Below are 25,005 nucleotides of genomic sequence, written 5' to 3' on the forward strand. Positions count from 1 at the left end.
AAAATCATGTTTAATCGGAGACGAGCTTTATGACTTGGGAGCGGGGAGATACGAGGTTATACGCTGTCATTGATTAGAACGGTACAGACACAGACGTCGCTGCTGCCGGCAGTGTTCATCAAAGTCTGCGGTCGCGTTGAGCCTTTTGACAAGAGATAAGGCTTTAAGAGCTATTCATATCTAATGATTGTGGTTACATACATCTTCCTAAACTCCATTTTAAACGTTTAAGAGATATGAGTGCGCAATACCAAAATACTAGGCTGTCTAAAATAGGCGGAAATTAATCTGCACACAAACAAAGTCGGCGGTCGCGTTGAGCCTTTTGACAAGAGAAAAGGCTTCAATAGTTAACCAAAGCTAACGACTGTGGTTACATACATCTTCCTAAACTCCATTTTAAAGGTTTAAGAGCTATAAGTGAAGCAGAACAAAAAATGATGAGCTGACTAACGTTAGCTGTCTAATAATAGGTGAAAATTTGCCTAATCTGCACGCAAATTTACCTTCGTGGCTCACGGGCTTTCCTTCTGCACCGAAGCATTACAGCTATCGATTTTTAACAAAACAAGCCTACTCAAATGTATCTATGTGACCTTTGGTTTTCTTATTCGACCCGGTTTGTCCCACCCTTCATTAGCACACACACACACTCGAAATGTGGATGACAGCTGACTTTATTCTCCTGCACACAGAGCAGTGAAAGAGAGAAGATGGTGAATCGTAAAGTTGTATAAAGCTCCACCCACAGCAGTTCTCTTTAGCTCTGCTGCTCTCAATATCACAGTAAACATTACTCATTCACATTATAGTGTACTTAACAAAACAGTAAACAAAAATAAAACAAATCTGAAGTGTAATAATCTCTCCAGGAAAATTACAGACTTTGTAAACAATTCAATACTGTCTTTTCATTCTTAAACTTTGGTTTGTGATCATATAAAACTGATTACACAGCTTACATCATCCATTTTATGTTACTTTTAAATGTATGAAATTAATGGAAATAACATCTAGTATTTTTAGTAAAACCATGAATTAAGTACTTTATAAAACACAGTTCGTACCAAAAATTTCTTAACAATACAGAAAATACAACTTCATGAACAGAGTTAATTCTTAAACACTATATGATAAAAACATTTACCTGCACACAGAGCAGTGAAAGAGAGAAGATGGTGAATCGTAAAGTTGTATAAAGCTCCACCTATTCGAAATACATTTCACCTCGTTAGAAAGCACATGGAAAATGACGCAGTTAGAAAGATCGTTGAGTGCATCCAAACTGATATAAAACGATCAAAATACTCATAAATATAAACAGATAACACTCTCTACAAAGCAATCAGTGTATATTGTGAGCAATCCTTGCATACAGTGTCAAACATCTTGTATAAAATTACATATTTTTTACTTTTAATGTGGAGCAAACACAGAACCGACTCACCCACAGCAGTTCTCTTTAGCTCTGCTGCAGATTACTCAAACACAGTGTCCTATAGCGCCACCGATGCAGCCAATAGGAAACGCAATCCCATTATTGCAGGATTTACTTAAAGGGACCTCAACTTACAATATTTATCTCGTTACATACACCCCCCTTAAATCCTGCTTAATGGGGACACACAATAAGAAGAAAAACCAACAGCAAATAAAGGGAAAGAGACAAAAAAAAAAAACGGGGTATTGAACTCCCACTTCATGTTTTCAATCAATAAAGAAGAGAAGAAAATGTACAAGGAGTATGATTAACTGTCAATCAATTGATTCTCCCATAAGGAGTACATAAAGACAAGGAAGGCGCCTACTCCCAATCTTACAGTAGACTAAAGAGATGCCTGTTACACCTCAAAATTTCATTATATACTAACTCCCAATTTGATTTCAAATCTCTGTATCAGTATGTTCCCTTTATGTTCTCAACTATGCATGAAATCAAATGTCACTGTTTATGTGAAAATGCTTTTAACTAAATAAACAAAAGAACTCACTGTAGAGTCTGAACTTTCTATGTGTTGTTTGTTCATTTCATAAATCAGTCTTCTAGGAGGCTTAATGACTCTGCCAAGTCTTGTTTGAGTTACTGCGGCATCAACATGTCTTGGCTGTGTGCACACCACAGGTTCCTTTGCAGCTTCATGCTTAAACTGTCCTCCTTGAGTCGAATCAGTGTCTTGACCATCCACTTCAGGTAAATTGATATCACTTGTTACATTTTCATCACTTCTTTCGACATCACTTTGCACTTTGACTTCACTCCTTTCATTCTGGTTCCCAGTGTCAACACTCACGGAGTCCAAGATTTCCGACACACAATCCGACACATCAGGTAAGTCTGTTCGGTTGGTATGACCATCTTCCTCAACAAATTCATCAGGATTACTCAATACCCAATTTGCAGTTCTGTTATCATGGTCAACATCTCCTTGAGCAATTTCATCATCATGGTCAACTTCATCTCCTTGAGCCATGTCATCATTCACGTCATTGCACCTTTGATCCTGCTCCTGAGGTTCATCAATCGGTAGGAAGTTCACAGGTAACAAAAGATTTCTATGGACTACCCTCACTTTGTCTGAGTTGATTGACCGGATCCTGTAAACATTGATGTCAGGGTAGACAATCATGACTTCATAAGGAGATGACTCCCATTTGTCAGCAACTTTTCTTCTCCCCTTTTCACCTCTGTTCGCAACCAGCACTCGATCACCAACAGCCAGTGGACATCCTTTCACCTTTCTGTTGTAAAGTCTGCCATGTCGTTCCTGTTCTTTCAAGGTGTGTACCTGTGCTATACGTGCTGCTTCACGCAAGTCATTCTTCAACTTAGACACAAAATCCTTTAAATCCACCACATCCTCATTTAAAAGCACATTCTGAAACAGGACGTCAATTGGGAGACGAGGAACTCTGCCAAACATAAGAAAGAATGGCGCAAAACCTGTCGTCTCATGTTCTGTGCAGTTGTAACAGAAGGTAAGTTGCTGTAGCATCTGTGGCCATTTCGATTTTGCTTTAGGAGGCAATGTTCTGATCATGCTTCCAAGAGTCCTATTGAACCTCTCAGCAATACCATTACCCATAGGGTGGTATGGTGTTGTGTGTGACTTGTCAACACCCGCCATGGTCAATAGTTCCCTGATAAGCTTGCTTTCGAAATTAGCCCCCTGGTCAGAGTGAATTCTCTTGGGGAATCCATAAACTAGAAAGAAGTCATTCCAGAGTCTTTTTGCAACTTGTTTGGCTGACTGATTCTGGCATGGAAAAGCATGGGCCATTTTTGTAAAATGATCTGTCACAATCAGCACGTCCACAGACTTTCCTTCTCTGAGCTCTGCAGACCAAAAGTCGATGCAGACCAGCTCCAGTGGCTCTGATGTTCGGATACTTTCTAACGGAGCACAAGCATTGGGTTCTGAGGTTTTACCAACCACACAGCGGCAGCAATTCTTCACATAATCATCAATATCTTTTCTCATTCCAATCCAGAAGAATCGTTGTCTCGCTAGTGACAGTGTTCTACTACGTCCTTGATGTCCTGCTGCATCATGGATTCCATGGAGAACTTGTGCTTTTAAGGAAGCAGGCACAACAAACAGGTACAGTTTCTTGTTCAGCTTCGGATCTCTTTTCACCTTGTACAGTACACCATCGCAGATGACAAGTTTATCGTGGTGTTTCAACAATCTACGCACACTTTTGGATTCTCTTGCTTGTTCTCTCTTAGATGGTTTCCGACATCTTTCAATATAGTACCGAATCCGACACAAGGTGCTGTCCTGCTCCTGCTCATTAACAATGTTGCTGTGCTGTAGCGGAGGGCTTAACTGTTGCGGTTGTGAGATGACTGGTACAGTCCCCATGACTTCACTCAAGCCGCCAGTAGAATGAGCTGCCAACACCGCAGAAACTTCCTGGCTCCCGGAAGAACCTGAAGGCAACAGTCCATCACTGTTTGGGTCACAAGAAGCTTTGTCACCCTTAAGCACCACCTGATGATTACTTGTGCACTTGAAAGCATTTTGGACAGAATTGTCAACAACACCACTGACATCCTTCAAGAGAGACAGGTATGGTTCAGTGATAAGGCGATGTCCTATACAAGACTGGACAAATGGCTCACGACTCAGAGCATCCGCAACAACATTTTTCGATCCTGGGACATACTTAAGATCAAAACTGTAAGAGGCTAGTTTTGCCACCCACCTCTGCTCACATGCATCTAGCCGTGGCTTAGTCAGAATATATGTAAGAGGGTTATTATCGGTCCACGCCGTAAAGTGTCTTCCTCTTAGCCAATGGCTAAACTTCTCACAGATAGCCCACTTTAAGGCAAAGAACTCTAATCTGTGAGCTGGATAGTTCATTTGTGAGCGAGACAGGGTTCTACTTGCAAAGGCTACAGGCCTGGCAATCTCTTCACCTGGCAGAACTTGCGACAATACAGCTCCCACTCCATCAAAAGATGCATCTACAGCCAGAATGAAATGTTGGTCAAAGTCTGGATGAGCCAGTGTCACATTTCTTGTCAGTTCTAGTTTGAGGGTGCGCAAAGCTTCTTCACAATCAGTTGTCCAATCAGCTGGGGAAAGTTTGAGGTAACTAATTTTCTTTCTTGGTTTACGTCCTTTCGTGATAGGAGTCTGTTTGACTGAACCTGATGTTAACTTGAAAAGAGGCTTAGCTTTTGCTGAACATCCTTCAATAAAATGTTGATAATATAGAACCATTCCAAGAAAGGACCTGATCTTTTTCTGACATGGTGTTTTTCCATCGGGTTCCATCAAATCAGAAGCTTGTATGTTGTTAATTGCCTCAACTTTACCAGGATCAGTCTTAATCCCTTCTTCACATACAATGTGTCCAAGGAATTTCACAGATCGTCTCAAGAAAAAACATTTTTTCGGAGCCAGCTTTAGATTGTGATGTGCCAACCGCAAAAGGACCATCTCAAGGCGTTGAAGGGCTACTGACTCAGAAGGAGCAAACACCATCAAATCATCAAGGTAACAGAGAACACTACTGAAATTCTCATCTCCAAAAATAGACATCATCATTCTCATGAAAGTGGCTGGGCTATTAGAGAGACCCTGAGGAAGCCTATTGTACTCATGGAGACCAAATGGCGAAGAGAAAGCAGTGTACTTTTTGTGTTCTTCCTCTAAGGGGACATTATAATACCCTGAGGTAAGATCCATGGTGGAAAAGAATGTGTTGCCACCCAATGCCGCCAACACATCGGACTGGTGTGGTAATGGGTAGGCATCTCTGACAGTCCTCGCATTTAACCACCTGAAGTCAGTGCAGATCCTGAGATCGCCATTCTTCTTCCAGACTAGTACGAGAGGGGACGCATAGTCACTATGTGACTTGCGGATGATACCTTTTTCCTCCATCTCATTTAATGCTGTCCTCAGTTTAGCATATTGGCTCGGTGGTATGCGTCTGTAAGGAAAACGGAAAGGTCTTTCATCTGTGAGGTTGATTCGATGGACAACGCCTTTGGCCTCTCCACAGTCCATTTTGTCTCTCGAGAAAACAGACTCATGCTTCTCAATAAGCTGCAACAACTTGTCTTTCCAGTGGGCAGACACTTCACATGACTCCAAGTCAAGTTCACCAAGGTTCAATTCACTCAAGACACGCTTCATCTCTTCACCGGATCTAGGTGGTAAGGGTTCCTCAATACACTGTAGATTTGACTGAATCTGTTTTGGTAGCGGCAAATCTTGCACTGCAATACAAGGCGACACGTCAGCTATTTTTGCATTTCTCTTCAACACAACTCTGTGATTAGTGGGGTTGATGACTTTCAAGGGGATAGAACCATCTCCCCATAGTGGTGTTATGACCCTCCCGACCAATATTTGCCTTGGTCTCGATCTAGACTCGGTTGGTTCCACGATGACAGTGCTGCCAACTGACAAGACAGAAGACTGAGGCAGCTTACCCCAAACTAGATGTTCAGTTTGTGGCTCTAACGTCACACTCCTCTGCAACTTTACGGTACCGACTTTCTCAGGTATGGATTCACCTCTCCACCTCTCGGCATTTGAGAAAAGGGATAGAAACATACAGCACTCATCACTCTCATTGTTACTTGACTTAGACATGAGCCTCCAGTAACCGTCAGTTTCTCTTAATTGCATCAGGACTCTCTTTATGACGTTCGTGCCCAAAATCATCTCTTCAGTCTGTCCAGGCACAACCAAAACAGGAATTGTCATGGAGCAGCCGTACACTGTAGCATTAAGATCATAGATTGCAGTAGGGGAAACATGATGGCCACCACAACCAACAATGACAATATCTTGTGCTGACTGTCTCGTCATATCTGGGTTACTTTTCAACAATCGTCCTTCTGCAGACTCACTAAGAGTACATGCCATTGATCCACTATCAATTAAAGCTTTGAAAATGAGATCAGTCTCAACTGAAACGGATGTGTAAAACAAGCTATCAGCTTTTTGAACTCTCTGAACACTCTGAAAGATGACTGTTTTGTCTGAAGTTACATCACTGAACATTTCACATAAGGACTCATAATCTCTCATCTCACCAAAACTGGATACGGGAGCTTCACTCTCAAGATCTACGTGATCCTCCCTCACACGTAGATCACTCAGTTTGACTGCTGATTGCCCAAGGGAGCATTCTTCCCTTCCTTTGGACACCGGTTTCTAGGATGGTCAGGTGAAAAACACTGGAAACAGAGCCTGTTGTCTTTACAGTGAGTAAAAGCAGAATGTGAGGTGTCCTTACACACCAAGCATGGCGCCTCATTCAAGCCTGGAATTCTAGACATGCTGCTTCTCTTCCTGTACTCCTTGCTTGCCTGTGCTTTACCACTATTATTCATCAGAACTCGTTCCAGCATATCGATCACCTTTTCCAAAGCCATATTTTCTGACTGTTTTGACTGAAGAGAATCCTGTTCAGCTTTTACCGTGCATGGGCCAGGACTTACACGCATCTCATTCATAGAAATTTTCCCACATTCATTCGGCCTATTTCCTTTTCCCGTGGCCCTGAGACTTTTCTCTGAATGATACTCGTTCAGGATCTCTTGCACTTCATAAGCCGTCCATTTGTCAATGGTTTTTGAACGAAATGTTAGCGCTAGATCTGAATCCGGACAATTTCTAATGAACATACGTGTGACCTCAATCAGTTGATTGTCTAGCACCTTGCCCTGCTGTTTTAGACACTCAGCCGTAATGTCAGCAGTATGGTTCAAGCGCAACCAGTAATCAAAGGGATCCTCCTGAGGATCTGGAAGAGTTGTATAGAAATCTTGCAGTGGGATAGGAGAATACTGTTGGCAACTGAAATGCTTCCGTAAAATGGTGTAGATTGCATCAGGATCTGTTCTGATATTCAATCCGCTAGACAGCATACCCACTTTAACAACATCTTTGGCTTTACCTCTCAGGTGGATTAAAATTTCTTCACCCTGCTCTTCAGTAGGCAGAAATCCCTTTCTTATGAAGTTTTTCATGAGCTCCACCCACTCATCAAGTGTAACAGTGTCTGATGCGTTGCCTCTGAAAATTGGAGGATCTTTAACTTCCCTCTGACGCACTACTTGAATCTGCGATGCACTTGACGTGGAACTCTGCTCAGGCATGTATCTACTATTGTGGCTATTTTGAGTATGCTTAGGTGTAACTTCTGTCTGACCGTGCAAATTCAAATGTTCAAGGATACTGTCCGCCAGTTGTAGGCCTACTTGCTGCACTATGATACCCATCTGACTCATCATGTCACTGGTAAGGACTGGAGTTGATGTGCTAATTGGCTGCGTCGTTTCAGAACTGCTGCCATTTACACTAATAGGGTTCTCATTACCATTTGGAGCGGGACTCACATTAGCTTCTAACCCCATACCATTGCTAATGTTTGGGAAGGGAATTGGTGTTGTTAATAAACCTCTCCCTCGACCAACACTAACTGGAGTGCCCATGTAGCGAGATTCAGTTAACCTTGCGTTCTCCATAATCAATTAATGAGAGCATAAAAGTAAGAAAAGAAAGGAAAAAAAAAATGCAAAATATATTCTATAATAGCAAATATTCCTGATCTCAATAATAAAATAAAATCACTTCAAAGTGTCTATTCAAAAGTCTCTTTTCATTTTTTTCTTTGTCCCGTGATAACTTTAAAGCTTAGCTGAAAGTCCTGTGTAGAGAAGAATGAAGACAAGCCCGCCGGTCCGATGTTCAGATGATCTTCGACCACCTTGACTGAAGTCCTGAGTCACGGCACCAATGTGACCTTTGGTTTTCTTATTCGACCCGGTTTGTCCCACCCTTCATTAGCACACACACACACTCGAAATGTGGATGACAGCTGACTTTATTCTCCTGCACACAGAGCAGTGAAAGAGAGAAGATGGTGAATCGTAAAGTTGTATAAAGCTCCACCCACAGCAGTTCTCTTTAGCTCTGCTGCTCTCAATATCACAGTAAACATTACTCATTCACATTATAGTGTACTTAACAAAACAGTAAACAAAAATAAAACAAATCTGAAGTGTAATAATCTCTCCAGGAAAATTACAGACTTTGTAAACAATTCAATACTGTCTTTTCATTCTTAAACTTTGGTTTGTGATCATATAAAACTGATTACACAGCTTACATCATCCATTTTATGTTACTTTTAAATGTATGAAATTAATGGAAATAACATCTAGTATTTTTAGTAAAACCATGAATTAAGTACTTTATAAAACACAGTTCGTACCAAAAATTTCTTAACAATACAGAAAATACAACTTCATGAACAGAGTTAATTCTTAAACACTATATGATAAAAACATTTACCTGCACACAGAGCAGTGAAAGAGAGAAGATGGTGAATCGTAAAGTTGTATAAAGCTCCACCTATTCGAAATACATTTCACCTCGTTAGAAAGCACATGGAAAATGACGCAGTTAGAAAGATCGTTGAGTGCATCCAAACTGATATAAAACGATCAAAATACTCATAAATATAAACAGATAACACTCTCTACAAAGCAATCAGTGTATATTGTGAGCAATCCTTGCATACAGTGTCAAACATCTTGTATAAAATTACATATTTTTTACTTTTAATGTGGAGCAAACACAGAACCGACTCACCCACAGCAGTTCTCTTTAGCTCTGCTGCAGATTACTCAAACACAGTGTCCTATAGCGCCACCGATGCAGCCAATAGGAAACGCAATCCCATTATTGCAGGATTTACTTAAAGGGACCTCAACTTACAATATTTATCTCGTTACATCTAACCTAACTATTTTCACTCGTTATTGTCTATAAAACAGAGAGTTATGCAATGATAGGCTTACTGGCGCCAGTAGACAGACCCTTTTTCTCCCATAAATAAAAACCTTGCTACTTGGGGTATTTGACATGCACAGTGCCAACTTCGAGTCAGTAAAATAATAATGAAAACAATAATTTAATGCTGGTATCCAAAACATTTAATTCAATTCAAGTATTATATTAGATAGATACATTTTAAAACTTCAATGCACACGTATAATAAGCCTAGTAATAATAAGCCTAGTAATACGTAGACATTTAAAATACATCAATAACTGATATCATAGTTTAACACAGATAAAATCAGAGTTAAGGCTTGCTTTACGTGTTGCTCAATCCTGAGGAGACAAAATGCCGGATTATGCCGCGTAAACTCCTGCAGCGGAGTGAAGAAGAGGTGGAGTTACGAGGATTCTCAGACAGTTTAAGTGTCCAATGGAGTTACGAGATTTGCTCTCAAGCTATTTTCAACACTTATGATTGGTTAATAATTTGTAAAAATAACAGAACCACGTGGGGACTGACCAATAGCATCGATTTGTGAAAAAATATGAAATTGACAAAATTTGGACATACGAGGTTTCCGCCTGACAGCGACGATATATATATATATATATATATATATATATATATATATATATATATATATATATATATATATATATATATATATATATATATTACAGTTACAGTTACTGTACAGTATATGACTTTTGGTAACACTTTATAATACTGTTCCTTCATTAATGAATAACTACACAGGAACAAATGAGTAACACACTATTAACATTCTAGTAACTAGCCTACTAGTATTAATTAACAAGAAACTCTGATTAACGAATTAGTAAGTAATAGCGCTCAGTCGAATGTGGTAGTTCACTATTAGCCAATCAGTAACTACTATTTTTCATACCTCAATGAAGACTAAGAACTACTATATACAGGTTCATAATTAATATTAACAAAGCATAATGTAGCCTACAAGCTGTCCGGCGGAATCCTCGCATCTCCAAAACCATTATTTTTCAGGAAATTAAAAAAACAGCATTTTTTTTTTGCTATTAAACATTGTATCGTTAAAGTTGGTATAATACCTTATATTGCTATCATATACTGTCCTGTACCAACATTAACATAATTTGGGGGAAATGTTATGTTTAATTGGAGATACGAGATTTATGACTTGGGATAAGGGAGATACGAGGTTACGTTGTCATTGATAAGAATGGCACGGACACAGACGTCGCTGCTGCCAGCAGTTTTCAAAGTCTGCGGTCACGTTGAGCCTTTTGACAAGAGACAACGCTTTAAGAGCTAATCAAAGCTAATGATTGTGGCAACATACATCTTCCTAAATTCTATTTTAAACGTTTAAGAGCTATGAGTGATGCAATACCAAAATAAAACGATAAACTGACTAGGCTGTCTTATAGGCGGAAATTAATCTGCACGCAAACAGAGTCAGCGGTCGCCTTGAGCCTTTTGACAAGAGAAAAGGCTTCAATAGTTAACCAAAGCTAACGACTGTGGCTACAAAACTCCATTTTAAAGGTTTAAGAGCTATAAGTGATACAAAACAAAAAACTATGAGCTGACTACTGTCTAATAGGCGGAAATTAGCCTAATCTGCACGCAAACTTGCCTTTGTGGCTCACAGGCTTCCTTCTGCACCGAAGCATTACAGCTATCGATTTTTAACAAAACAATCCTACTCAAATGTATCTAACCTAACTATTTTCACTCGTTATTGTCTAAAAAAACAGACAGAGTTATCCAAAGATAGGCTTACTTGGCGCCAGTAGACAGCCCTTTTTTCACCCATAAATAAAAACCTTGCTACTTGGGGTGTTTTACATGCACAGTGCCAACTTCGAGTCAGTAAAATAATAATAAAAACAATAATTTAATGGTGGTATCCAAAACATTTAATTCAATTCAAGTATTAGGCCTATATTAGATACATTTTAAAACTTCAACACATGTATAATAAGCTTAGTAATAATAAGCCTAGTAATAATTAGATATTTAAAATACATCAATAACTGATATCAAAGTTTAAAACCGATAAAGATAAAATATCAATATTTTAACCGAGGGCGGGGCTGAGTGGGGGGGGTGGTGCGGGTGCTGCGTGCACCTGAGACCCGCGTTTCAATAGCACGCGCTCTCTGTAGGCATGTTCACATTAGTAGATGAGTTGCTATGAGAACGACTGACATCTCTATCTTTTCATACAGATTACAGAGAATATTTCTTTTCATTTCAAATTAGATAATTTAATAACAGAGACTTAGGCTACGTTTACACGGAAACGATCTGAAGAGAAAACGCAAAAGTGATCACTTTTTATTCTGCGTTTAGACGAGCGTTATGGGGGGGGAATCTGCGTGCATACGGTGACGCAAAAGTGTGTGAAATTCAATGTAGTATGCACTCCAGGCGGCTAGGTGGCAATGTGAAGCACTGATCGGTGCCTTCACTGTCTAGCAGACTTTTGCGTTTTTACCGTTTAGACGGAAACGCGACGGTGGAGCGTTTTTTAGATTTCCACTCTGGAGGGTGGTTTCACTTTTTTGCGTTTTTAAGCCCGTCGCCGTCTAAATGAAAGGCACATCTGATAAAATATTTTTACGTTTTCACCCGCGAGCGTTCTCGTGTAAACAGGGCCTAAAATGCTAAATATATATTGCTTATGCCTGTAGTATTCAATGAGTTTTGTTTAAGTTTAGAGATGTGCTCCAGAAAAAAAGTTCACGGAGACGGAGAGGCAGAAAGCACACCCGGTTTATTTTCTTTATTTTACAAAAGCACAATGTTTTGTTTCGATTGTAAGTGGACACATAAAAAGTAGACATTTGATTTAACAGTTTATTTTTTCATATTTCTTAAGTCTGTATGACCATAAATGACGGAGTATTTTAAGTCTATTTTGCTGCTATGTGAAAAAAATCCAGCAAAACGCGCCGGCGCGTTTGTCGACCCCAGATGATTAGCCTAATAGGAAGGAACATAAATTGTGACTAAAAATATATGCTCACTCACATCAAGAAGCCGCTGCGGTGGTGGAGTCCATGCAGGAGGGTAACCACTGTACTAAATACAGATAAAGCTAAAGCTAAAAATCTACGCTAACTTGAAGCTATCCTAACTGATGCAATACTATGCTACTAACTAACTACGCTTCTAACAATACTACATTAACTACTAATTAACTAGGCTACACAAAATAATCTAAATAACTAAATGCTATTCTAACTACATGCTAATATATGCTATCCTGATCGTTTTCAATACTCGCAATAATACTTGCAACAAGATGCTTTTATACTAGGGGCTGCCAAGGCCGTGGTGAGCTCGTACCAAGGGCGTGGTGAGCTGGTACCCTCTTACGTCACAGGGCACCACAACTGCCAATAGGAAAATTCAACTGCAGTAGCCACCTTTCAACCAGAAGAGGGCAGCACTCAGACGTTTTTACACCATATATTGTAGAATTAAAACACTTTACACCCAAATGTCAATTTTTTTTACTTGAATCAATGAACTGGACTAATAAAGCCCCAGTCTTACAGATCATTAACTAAAAAAAAAAGTTGTTTTAGGGTTTAGTTACCCTTTAAGGCTTGCTTTATGTGTTGCTCGACGAGGACTTCTTAATCGTTGCAACTTTCAATCTTGAGACAAAATGCCGCGGAGTGAAGAAGAGGTGGAGTTACGAGGATTCTCAGACAGTTGAAGTGTCCAATGGAGTTAAGAGATTTGCTCTCAAGCTATTTTCAACACTTTAGATTGGTTAATAATTTGTAAAAATAACAGACCCACGTGGGGACTGACCAATAGCATCGATTTGTGAAAAAATATGAAATTGACAAAATTTGGACATAGGAGGTTTCCGCCCGACAGCTACGTAATGGTAACCCATTAGTAATGAATCAAGTGTTACTACATCTTTCTAAAGGAACTACTAATTATTTGGATCAGTTTTCTAAAGTGAAGATCATGGAAACACACTATAGTAATGACTAAAGTGTTACCAAATCCATTGGAAGGAATTACTATTTAAAATCTTACAAAAATCTCAAAAGCTTACAATGACTTCAGTCAATATTAGGTCGTTATCATTAGGGGGGGGGGGGGGGGGGGGGGGTCGACCGATATGTGATTTTCAGGGCCGATGCCAATACCGATTATTACAGATCAAGTAGACCGATAACCGATATTTTGAACCGATATATAGCCTATGTCTAGTGTAAAAATATAAATTAATGTCAAAATTAAGAATAACAAAGGGTTTTGACAAATACTTTCTTTAAATGCTTTTAGACATATTTAAATCTGAGAACTGTTAATAATAATAATAATAATAATAATAATAATAATAATTTAAAAAGTGCAGGGAGCACCCAGCAGCATTCTGTAAACATTTTGTAAAACTTAAAGGTGCCTTATGTAAAAATTGAGGTAAAAATATCCAAAAAATGAGCTACATGCATCAAAAGAATGAGAAGAAATAAGGGCGATGATGTCATTAAAAAAATGTCAAGTTATAGTGCTGCAGAGATATCAACCTGAATTAGCATTAGCATTAATAGCCACGGCCCGACAGGTGTCGTAATACCAGTTTCGGCCATGGGAGGCGGTATGCCGGCAACATAACCACCAGCCAAACATGCAATACACGAATAACTCGCACGGCTTGTGGGCGTACTTGAACCTGATGTCAATCGTGTGGAAAGTAGCCTACAGCCCACTACTACATTCAAATAAAATATGATAAAAAAGGAACAGAACCAGAGTAAACATTGGCACTGCTTTCCATCGCTGGAGACAACTAATGGACATGAAAAAAATGAGGTTTGACTTCGAACTTGCAACATTTCTTTTGGATTGGTAAGTAAGATGCTGTTAGTATTTCGTTAGAAGTTTGTTTTATATGTTTGTGTAGATTTTCGGGAAGTTATAACATAGAAATGTATCGAAGGCTGTTCGATAAACGTATATAACGTTCATAAATACAGTATTGTAATATAGTACACACATAGCACAATCTCTATTGCTCTTTTTTTCTTGCCAACTACGTGACCTATATTATGTATATTAAATGGCTTTCCTGAGGTAAATCTGACATAATTGTTCTCCAGCTGTGTTATTGACCTCTTCACGATGATAAAAAAACACTGATTGGTCGATATTATGTATGAGGAATACATTTTGGTAAGTTGTAGCCTAACGTTACTGTATCTTTCAGTGTTCGTGATTTTTTTTACTATTAGCTAGTAGAGATGATCGGTTCACATGCGCTAGGGATCTGTCGTGTAACATTTACAAGCGCAAAAAACGGTATTTAATTGACAGAATCTGAGAGCTGAGATTTTTTTATATCATAACTAACCTGCTCTGTCTAGTCTGTCGGTCTCCGTGTCCTCTTTGCTTCGCGATTTTTCTGTGCGTGAGAAAATTGATGTGTGGGGTGAGAGCGTGTGAAAAGTGTTTGCGTGTGTCTCACGGTTAATGCGTGAGAGTTGGAAGCTCTGGTTACGTTGGCGCTAGCTTGGTCAACATCAGCAAATGCTGTCTGTCAAATTAATGTAATTCAAACTAACAATAAAAATGTAATATGAACAAAACGAATATGAACATATTCACTGGTAAAGGTGAAGGGGAGTAGCTTGAAGATATTCATACTCTAGAGTAGACCAACTCACTTTCTGGAGGTATACTGCCCCCATCTGGTATGGAATGTGGAGTATGAATTTATTTATTTTTACACAAGGCACCTTTAAAGACTCTATTTTAATGGTTAAATTAAATTTTAGTAATCAAAAAGCATTTCTGATTAATTGAAATCATTAAACTTATTCAATTTATTTACAGTTTAACAAAAATTACATTTTAGGACTGTCAGGGTGTGGTGTAGGTTGAAGAAGACGATGAAGGCAGAAAGCTCCCCTGCTGAAAAATCCAGCTAAAACCAGCCTAAGCTGGTCAGGCTGGTTTTGGCTGGTCTCCCAGCCTGGTCATAGCTGGTTTATCAGGCTGGTTTTAGAGGGGTTTTGAACACTTTTTTAGCTGGTCAGGCTGGTCTAAGCTGGTCAGGCTGGTCTTAGCTGGTCAGCCTGGCTGGTCATTGTTGGGCTTAGCTGGTTTTAGCTGGTCAGGCTGGTCATTGTTGGGCTTAGCTGGTTTTAGCTGGTCATTGTTGGGCTTAGCTGGTTTTAGCTGGTCATTGTTGGGCTTAGCTGGTTTTAGCTGGTCTTAGCTGGTTTTAGCTGGTCATTGTTGGGCTTAGCTGGTTTTAGCTGGCCAGGCTGGTCATTTTTGGGCTTAGCTGGTCTTAGCTGGTCAGGCTGGTCTTAGCTGGTTTTAGCTGGTCTTAGCTGGTTTTAGCTGGTCAGGCTGGTCTTAGCTGGTCATTGTTGGGCTTAGCTGGTTTTAGCTGGTCATTGTTGGGCTTAGCTGGTCATTGTTGGGCTTAGCTGGTCAGGCTGTTTTTAGCTGGTCAGACTGGCTGACTATGTCTTCTCTATTTTTCCTGCCACTGTGTGTTGTGACAAATAATGTAAACAATTCCAAGTATACTTAAAATAATCTTCAGGAGCACAGGCAACAATTCAAACAAATTCCTTTTATTTGATATTGCAGCCCCTTAAAACAACCCATTGATATGCTAACAGTAATGTACAAAATTATTAATTGAAATGATTAAAATGCTAAAAACTATAATAGTAACTAAAGGAGAACAATAACAGAATTATAGAGATACATTTTACATTACATTTTTCTTTTCTTTTTTTATGACATCTTGTATTTTTTGGGATATGTAATACCCCACTTGCTTCTCCCGCTTCTCTTTCTCCTTTTTCGGGTTCTTTTTGTTTGAGCCAGTCACTGAAGCAGACTTGAAAGATAAATAATTTAGATTATTAATTTGTCACTTTTCAACTAGTAAAACTTAGAAAGGTAATCAACTAATGTAAAACCGTTTTACTAAATTGGCTACGGCTACATAAAGTATATGAATGAATGAATGAATGAAATAACAGATTACCTCTCAAAACTTGCAGCTTGGATGGTGTCAGGGGAGGCTTTGCAGAGTGTTTATTCGTGGGACACTCCTTTCCTGACACACTTCTGCTCTTTAAAGTGTTTGTATGTGGATCTTCAAGACAAAACATAAATGAGCTTCAATTGTATGAAAAAAAACACTCTTCAAAATATCTTCTTTTATGTTCTACAGAAAAAATAAACTTATACAGAATATATTCCAGTTGGTAGCTATAAATATTGTGACGTTACTCCTACTTTGGCTATGAAGGATTCAAATTTAAGAATATGTTTTCAGATATGCTTCCTTACATAACATCACGGTGAAGAATACTGATTTTAGCATTTGAGGTTTTAATTTAGATAGTATATAAACTGAGAAAGTGATTATTGAGTTTACAGCAAGATATTCCTGCCCGACCTGTTTTTTCCTTTGTAAGTTAAATGAGTCAGATCACGGAGACGCTAACCTATTGTCTTTAATGGCTCTTGGAGCAAGAACCACAGTCCAGACGTTGAATCGTTTGGCTGATTGGATTAGCACATATGCATTTGAGTGGTTATGCTGATTGGATTGAGACTGCCGGTCTGTGGCGGGTTCCTTAACCTGTATACTCATTTACATGCTTTGTTTGAATTTGTCTCCACCCCAAAAGTCCCTCCTCCTAAAATGCCTATAAGATACCATGTAAAGTTATGTTAGATTAGATCATGTTGGAAGTTTCTACAGCCGCGTGTGGAGTTCTCAATAAAGAATAACTTCTGTTGAACGCGATCCCGACTGTCTCACTGGTCTCTGCTTCGATCAAAGAAAACTTTACAACAGCTACCACATCAGAGCTGCATTTTTTTTAAAGATCTCAATATTACAAATAAGAAGCTGTATTTTTTTTCCTACAAAGATATCTAGTCATTTCAGTGAGATCTTAACAATTTGTGTGGAACCTTTCAGCACGTGTCAAGCAACTTCAGTCTGGGTAGATGCCATATTTAATTCCAAGTGAATCAAAAATGAGGCTGTGTGGAATATGCATACAGTCAGTTCAAAAGTTTGTACCATCTAAATGTGCTGGATCTTTTTACTTCATCACCACCCATGTTTTCTAAAGTTGATTTTTTTCAATATTTCATCAACATAACAGTACATTTAACCGTCTGTCTTTTACAGACAGTGTTAGCTGTAGCTTTGATTTCGAATTAAAAGTCTCAATATGTGATGATCATTAGCTTCAATGCAGAACATTAATAACTATGATTGGGACTGCCATATATACATACATTATAATGAGCAAAATATTGCATTCAAAACGTTGTAAATTCTTTGGGATTAGTTGCTGTGTTTCAGCCATAGACTGTAAAAAAAGAAGGACGACGCCCCTTCGCTCTCTTCCATTGATGAGAACTGAAGCCCGATATGGCGCTGACATCTTGGGGCTTGAGTTTGCGCAGTAGCGATCTCGGGACCAGACCTGCGCAGTAGTGAGCAGGAAGTAATCAACGCTCCGCCCTCACTCTCGCCGAATGCACTGAGGGAGAGTGGATTCTGCACACTTTTTTAAAAATTGATTGCAGTACGACAAGAGGCTTGTTAAAATAAAGTATACAATCTCCTCAGTCCTCCGAAGATCCAGACAAAATGTCCGTTGGTGCTTCGGTGACTACTTCACTCAGAGAACCTGTCAATCACAGCTGTCAATCATGACGTTACACCACCGCATCACGTAACTAACTAAAAACCAACTTATTTTTGAAACAGACACTTGATCTTACACCAGCGTGATAAAAACAACAGCAAATGAAAGAAACCACATTTGGAAAAAAGATATTTGAAGTGTAATTTAATTGTTTAGTTGGTATCAAGTCCCGTTGAATAACACGGGGAGGCAGGGCTTATGACATATACTAGGACCAGTCACCGGGGGGCGATCGAGACGTTTTGGCTTCACTTTTCAGGGCTTGTGCGGCACGCTTGGTTTCAGCGTGTTGTCCTGGGAGGAGCGCATCCACAACAGGAGTTTCACTATGTAATAGTTGATTACTATTCAAGCCACTAGATATCAACTAAAGTGGATTTTCAGAGGGAAACAAATAAATTAAATTGACTTTAGAATTCACAAAATGACAGTTAATTGCATTAACATGCAATGTAATACCTATGAGTTACATAACAATGCATCTCTATTTAGTTTTTCACCGATGTCTAGGGGCTGTTTACACCAGGGCACTTCATGCGTTTTCTCAGATCGGATTGCTGTCTGATTTATCAAAACGATTCCATTTACACCTGGTTACATCAATGTGTGTGTGTGTTTTTTTTTGTGTTTTTTTCGGATATAAATCCGATCTTAAATTCCCGCTATTTGCAGATTTAATGGAGTGCACGTCACCGAAAGCAACAGATATGAGATACATTATTTTATTGATCATCAGCTAAAATTTCTGAATCAAAGCCCGCAATAAGAGAAAGCAGAAACAGCCCTGGTAAGATCATTTCGTTTCTTTACATTTAATGAAGATGATTGTGTGTTAAGCGTCTGCGACTTACTTTCACTTTGATTTGCGATAGTTTGCACGTTGGTTTGATGAATAGATGCTCATCTGCGGCGATGCGTGTTGCAGTAGCGTCATCATATCTGACTATAACATGACATATAGCCTATAACATGCTCTCACGTTTATTTTTTAATAAACCATATTCAACAACATATAAAAATGAAATAATCTTTAGAGTAAAGCCGCAGCCATCATTACCAAGCGCGAACCATTGACAGTGAATGAAACGAAGCGAACTTAGCCTGCAGGCTGTAGTGTGACATGCGTAAACCAATGGTGCAAACATAATCATAGAGATGACGTGCCACAGGTTTTTATTTAAAAGAAAAAACGTAGCTTGTGTTTGTATGTAGGTCTAGGCAATTTATATTCACAATACTTAATAACTAATATTATTTTATTGAATTTGTATTAAATGTTTGAAGAGGTAAAAAAAAATATCGGTCGGTCTTAACTAGTGTTGGGCGATATGCTCCATTTTCATATCGTCCTATCGTCAGCCTGTAAGATCGGTGGTACGCGATATTATCGTGAGGGGGCGGGGCTTACTTATTTGATCATTAACTTGCTTATTTACTCGTTAATTTGCTTGTTTTATTAGTTCGTTTTATATATGAGAATTGTTTTCTATTTTGCTAGCAAAGTTGGAGTGTTTATCAATAGGCTAAATCAGGTTATTTCCCGGTATAGTGAGGTAAAAAAAAAAGATCCTTATTCTTGTATCTGACTCGGAGTATTTCAACATGTCAGCGGGAAATTTACGGACACACATTATCCTCTCATGCCGTTACAGATGCAGCATTTTGACTGTATTTCTGCACGAGATGAGAACACGTTTTAATAATTTCTTGGGTCAAGAAAGAGTCAGAGTTTGTGATATATGTCATCCTACCAGTGCTCTCTCTGTCTGTATGCAAGTGCACTTCACACATCGCACTTCAATAAGCCCGAAGAACGCGGGTTAATGTGTTTTAAATGCTGAGAGAAATCAAAGGCAAAAATCTAAAAGTCGATCGGTTATACTTAAACTTATGACTTGACTCCGATAAAGGAAAACGGGTTAATGTGTTTACATGACATGCATTGCCAGTTTATTCAGCATAATCGAGTTAATAACGTGCATGTAAACGCGCTCATTCCCTGAAAGTGAAAGCAGAAACGGACTGAGCTTTCGCTGCATTAACAGCACGTTCTCTCAGAGACGACGGTGGATATAACGGTATAGCAACTATCTTAATTTACTGGCTTAATATTTCTCTTGTGGACTTACATTATTGACAGTGAAACAATTAGAAGAATATTACTTGTTAAACAAGTGTTTGAAGTAGGGGTGACCCCGAATAGTCGAAGAAACGATTGGAGGAGCCTGATTCGACTACCGATCTCACGGTCGAATCTTCGCACAGGTGTTATGAAACGAGGATCATGCCACTTTGGCTATATGAGAGCGCTCAATGTCTGATTTCACATAGAACTATCGGTTTTCTGTCAATACATTAATATTCAGCCTATTATGATAATGCTGTATATAAAAATGTGCAAAGAAATAAGCTTTTAATAAATATTTTTAATGTGCGTGAATAAATCCAAACACCCCACGTCCGCGTGACAGATTTAAGTTTCACTTTCAATCCGTGACCGACAGAGGAGCGTCTTGGCGGCAAGGATTTACATTTTTAACAATGTCTGGGATAAGAAACTTTAAAGTGTGGATGTACACCGTCAGAAAGGATATTCTCCAAGGCTGGATTTAGCATCAGGAAAACCATGATCGCACTTCTGCCGGCCAACGTTAAGTTTCACGTTAGAATGTATTTTATCCGCGCGCACAATTTGAAAAGACTCCAGCGGACACAGACAGAGTGAAAGACTGGATTTGTTCTCTCGATCAGGTAGGGTACAAGTGATTTAAAAACTTTTCAGACGGTTCTAATTTGATTTTTGGATGCTGTGAGTGTGAACATTTTTAGCTAAAAAGACTGCCTCTCCAGTTTAGCATTTATTGTTGTTTCTGCAGTTAAAAAGACAAAGTTGAAAATTCTGGCTACTATCGTTATTTTAATAGTTTCTTTATTTTAATTTTCTTTATTGATCTGTCAGGGTTATCTAATCTTTATTTGTGGCTTGTGTTTTGAATATATGTTCCCCTGCACTTTAGGCATTTTGCACACATTTGCTCATCTTGTGACTTGATTCTGATTTATTTCGTTTTGTATTTTTATTTATTAGAAAGGTATATTCTGTTCCAATTTAATTTAGTAAATTAATTGTTTATTTTTTTGGTGCATCGATGTTGTGCTCGCACAGGTAATTTAGCCGATTTAATTTGATTTGCATGTGAAATGCAAATCCTGTCCGTGGCCTTTCTGGAGTTATTTATGTTATTTCTTAGTTTTATTGATACAAAATGTTTTTATACATTTTCTTCTATATCTTTGTGTGATTTTCTGTACATGGTGGCTTTGAAATGTTAAAGCCCCGCCCCCAGCCCCACCCCTACACACATGATTCGACTATTAGTCGACTATAGGCAAGACATGACGATTCTGATTCGACTATGAAAATCCATAGTCGGGGACACCCCTAGTTTGAAGTTGCTTTTGATTTTCACAGACGGCAGAGTTGTGCTGCGTTCTTGAACTAAAGACTTTTATTAGGCCTATATAATTTTAGTGATATTATTATCATTAATATTTTGTAATTGTATTGTTTTTAGTGTTATTAGTGTCATTCAATGTTTTGTTAATGTGCTATGGAAACAAAATACTGACGAACAACGATGCCGTCTTCATCTTGGCTCTAAATGATGCGTCTGTTAAAGCAAGCACTCTTGACAATTTGTGAATGGATCTCATACGCACGTCGGTGATGTCGCAAGTGTGGTTATGTGGTGATGTCGTTATGAATTTAGGCAAGGCAAATTAATTGTAGTTCATAATTAATGTACCCATTAATGTTCATGTTTCAGTACCCATGGCTACATATGGGTGTGTTCATATGGATGAAAGCCTGTTGTGTTCAGTCTCTTGATTTGTGATAGTGGCAGCTATTGTGAAACTCAACTTGTCAAGGTGACCGCATCAAGGTCTTGTCCTGAAGAATCACAGGGCCAAACGCTAGGGATTATTTCATCTGATAACAAGAGCATAGCCATAAGTTTAAGAACTCTAATGATATCTTTAGCCCCTGATATTGCATTGGGGATATCAATTCAAACATTTTAAAGGCTAAGAGTATGAGCCACAGCTGACCAGATATCTGTGAAAAATAACTTGCGTGCCTGAACCATATTTAGCATTTAAAAGTAAAAAGAATTTCAGTATTTATCAGTAAAAAATACATACAAATAAATAAATACCCCTGAGTATGGTGTCTGTCTCACTGGCCAACATAACTCAAAACAGACCTAGAGAAATAAAATATACCAATGACCATGATATCCTGTTATCATAATAGTTAAATAAATAATTATAACTACGACCATTATACCATTATATTTGTCGCCTATTATTTAGCCTACAGGCTTCTCAAGGACAATCACACTGAAAAATCCTGGGGTTAATGATTTTAAAATGTTAGACTTCTTTCAAAAGCATAAATCTTACAGACCCCAAACTTTTGGACAGTAGTGCATTGTATGTTTGAGGTGGTTTTGCTTACTAATCATATGGTTCATAGCCATGGAGATTTTCTTGGATGGGGATGCAGCAGGCCTTCAGCATGATGATCTACAGTAGGAACATAACATGCAATTTCACAGAGCCAACACTGTTACATAGGATTTACAATAGGGTTTATTACAAGAAACCAAGCCAGAGCAGAAGTGAACTGCAGAAAAGAGAAAGAATTATATATTTAGATAATATATTAAGATAATAATTAATTATATATTAATATAAATAGATGCATATGAAATTAATAATTCACCCTTTGTTGTAGAGGTTTTTTTCCTGTTGCTCCTGAAATCACTTTTTTTAAATCACTATTTGTAAGTGACGTCACTGATTAACAGTGCAGCGCATTCTTTCAGGTTAAATAAATTAGCTTACTTCCAATCACCCATTGACAAATTACCAGCAAAACAAAACTATCAAAAACTGTTATCTACACAAAGATGTGGTTAAAACCCCAAACTTTTATAAACAAGAGCTCCAGTCCGACTATAGTTAGCCTTAACGTAAGTTAGGCCTAACTTACCTCTTCTGAAACTGGTTGAGATGCTAACGGACTTTTTCGAAGACACAAAACCATTTCTATAAAGTAAATATTCAACAGGAGCGTGTCAATTACACGTAATAAAGGTGTCAGGGACGTTTGTATGTATTATTTGTATGAATTTGTTGACTAAACTCACCTGAAAGCAGTGAAAACAACAGCGAGAGACAAGAGTTTTGCTGTGTGTCAGTTGATGACGTTTCCCGTTTCCATCTGCTCTCGCGCGCACAGCGCGCTCGCTCCAGTGTTTGAATGGGAATGTTCGAATGTTCACGCGCACGCACATTAAAACACTTCAAAGTCACGCAGCATTTAAATAAACATCTAGAATTAAAAAATCATTAATATTAAATCATGAATTTAAAACTCATTGTGTAGTTATATGACCCATTCATGTGCAATATGCCAGGTTTATGGCAGGCGAGTAAAAAAAATTGTGACAGTGACAGAAGTATTAAAAGTTTTTTATTTTATTTTTGAAAAATTCAATTTACATTTATATAATGATAAGTTGCATTAGAATACTAATAATTGCGTTATATTACTAAATGGCAAGCAAACAAACAAACAAAAAATCTGGGTTCCAGACGGTTCCAATAATTAACTAGTGTATATTATAATCAACTTCGTCTATATTAACTTATTGTGTGTGTGTGTGAATTATTATTATTATTATTATTATTATTATTATTATTATTATTATATATATATATATAATATTGTGAGATGTTCATCAGCTTGGCTAGGCTGGGAGACCAGCTAAAACCAGCTGACCACCAAATTGTCCAGGCTGCGAAACCAGCTTGACCAGCTAGGAAAGGCTGGGAGACCAGCTAAAATAAGCTATAAGCCAGGCTGGGAGACCAGCTTGACCAGCTAAGCCAGGCTGGGAGACCAGCTAAAACCAGCTAAGCCAGGCTGGGAGACCAGCTTGACCTGCAAAGCCAGGCTGGGAGACCAGCTAAAACCAGCAAAGCCAGGCTGGGAGACCAGCTAAAACCAGCTAGGCCAGCTAGGCCAGGCTGGGAGACCAGCTAAAACCAGCAAAGCCAGGCTGGGAGACCAGCTTGACCAGCTAGGCCAGGCTGGGAGACCAGCTAAAACCAGCTAAGCCAGGCTGGGAGACCAGCTTGACCAGCTAGGCCAGGCTGGGAGACCAGCTAAAACCAGCTAAGCCAGGCTGGGAGACCAGCTAAAACCAGCTACTTCCAGCTTAAACCAACTAAAACCAGCCAACCAGCTTAGGCTGGTTTTAGCTGGATTTTTCAGCAGGGTCCAATGCAAAGTTTTACTTACAAATATAACTGGTTACAGACAGGAAGGCAGGATACACTCACACCAAACACAACGTTACATAGACATAACTATAACTAAGAACGGACAAGGACTAACTGAACAGAGGGAAACTAAATACAGACACAAATCAACAATGATGAGGTGAGCACAGGTGACACGGATGATGAAGACGATGAACAGGTTGGTAATTGAGGGAGTGAGTTCAGGTGTGAAGACACGAGGGATTCTGGGAAGTGTAGTGCAGACGAAGACAGAGTGGTGCAGACGATGACTGTGACAAGGACCCTATGAAAAACCGAACTTTTATTTTGACGGGTTGCCGTGGAGATCTTTGAGTTTCTGTGTGTTAATGATATGATAGCTTTTCTCAGTTTGAAGTGTTAAAAAGCTCATGAAGTGACTCAAAGCGGCAAGTGGAGATATTTATGCAATCATGTCCTCATATAATGATGCGGCTGAAAACAGGCAAGCGTCACGCATGCTCCAGTGTGTGTGTGTGTGTGTGTGTGTGTGTGTGTGTGTGTGTGTGTGGTAAATGAAATCACGCGTCTGCACCATTCATTTAGAAACACGCAGGATTCATTTC

The 25,005-nt window shown here is 38.8% G+C and overlaps 1 long non-coding RNA gene across 4 annotated transcripts; it reads right to left on the minus strand.

Moving 5' to 3' along the window:
• Window positions 1-15,832: 15,832 nt before the first annotated feature.
• On the minus strand, window positions 15,833-23,371 carry LOC311067736. 4 transcript variants are annotated; one of them, XR_014603275.1, is made up of 7 exons: window positions 23,263-23,371; window positions 23,106-23,161; window positions 22,569-22,636; window positions 22,267-22,314; window positions 21,972-22,040; window positions 16,360-16,470; window positions 15,833-16,209 (listed from the first exon to the last, which is right to left on the minus strand). It is a non-coding gene; the product is annotated as an uncharacterized lncRNA (long non-coding RNA). The 4 variants fall into 4 exon arrangements; XR_014603276.1 differs by lacking the exon at window positions 22,267-22,314 and having other exon boundaries at window positions 15,835-16,209; XR_014603277.1 differs by lacking the exon at window positions 21,972-22,040 and having other exon boundaries at window positions 15,836-16,209.
• Window positions 23,372-25,005: the final 1,634 nt, after the last annotated feature.

Source organism: Abramis brama, assembly GCF_963993115.1.
Source record: "Abramis brama genome assembly, chromosome: 1".
NCBI classification, from domain to species: Eukaryota; Metazoa; Chordata; class Actinopteri; order Cypriniformes; family Leuciscidae; genus Abramis; species Abramis brama.